General features: G+C 43.6%; 1 non-coding gene across 1 annotated transcript; it reads right to left on the bottom strand.

The window, feature by feature from the left end:
* On the bottom strand, positions 1 to 73 carry Trnak-uuu. The gene has a single exon. It is a non-coding gene; the product is annotated as a tRNA-Lys (tRNA).
* Positions 74 to 450: the final 377 nt, after the last annotated feature.

The following is a 450-nucleotide window of genomic DNA, read 5'->3' as shown; positions in this document are numbered from 1 at the left end:
CGCCCGAACTGGGACTCGAACCCAGGACCCTTAGGTTAAAAGCCTAATGCTCTACCGACTGAGCTATCCGGGCTCGTGTTAAGTTCGGTCGTCATAACTCTTTATAAACACAGGGTTCAATAGGTTCAGTTCAATGTGGATCAGAATCAGGTTGTGAAAAAAAAAAAAAATCTCAGTGATACCAACCTAATAACGTAATCTCTACCTGGCTCTGATCTGATATTGGACCGGGGCCCACAAAACCGAGTTTAAAACACGAAATTTGAACTCACTTTGTGGCCCCCGGCCTTGAAATGACGAACTTATTTTTTTAATAGGATTAAAAAGAGGTTTGATAGAGGGAACTGTATAACTGCTAAAGTCTTATCGTCCCGAAAGCGAAGGAAGACAGGATAGGAGAAATCCAGCCGTTCCGAGAACGAACTTTATCTGTGGATAAAATCCGCCCGG

The sequence above is a fragment of the Diaphorina citri genome, unplaced genomic scaffold (genome assembly GCF_000475195.1).
Source record: "Diaphorina citri unplaced genomic scaffold, Diaci psyllid genome assembly version 1.1 scaffold56391, whole genome shotgun sequence".
Lineage (NCBI taxonomy): Eukaryota > Metazoa > Arthropoda > Insecta > Hemiptera > Psyllidae > Diaphorina > Diaphorina citri.
This window is presented reverse-complemented; position numbering and strand designations above follow the sequence as displayed.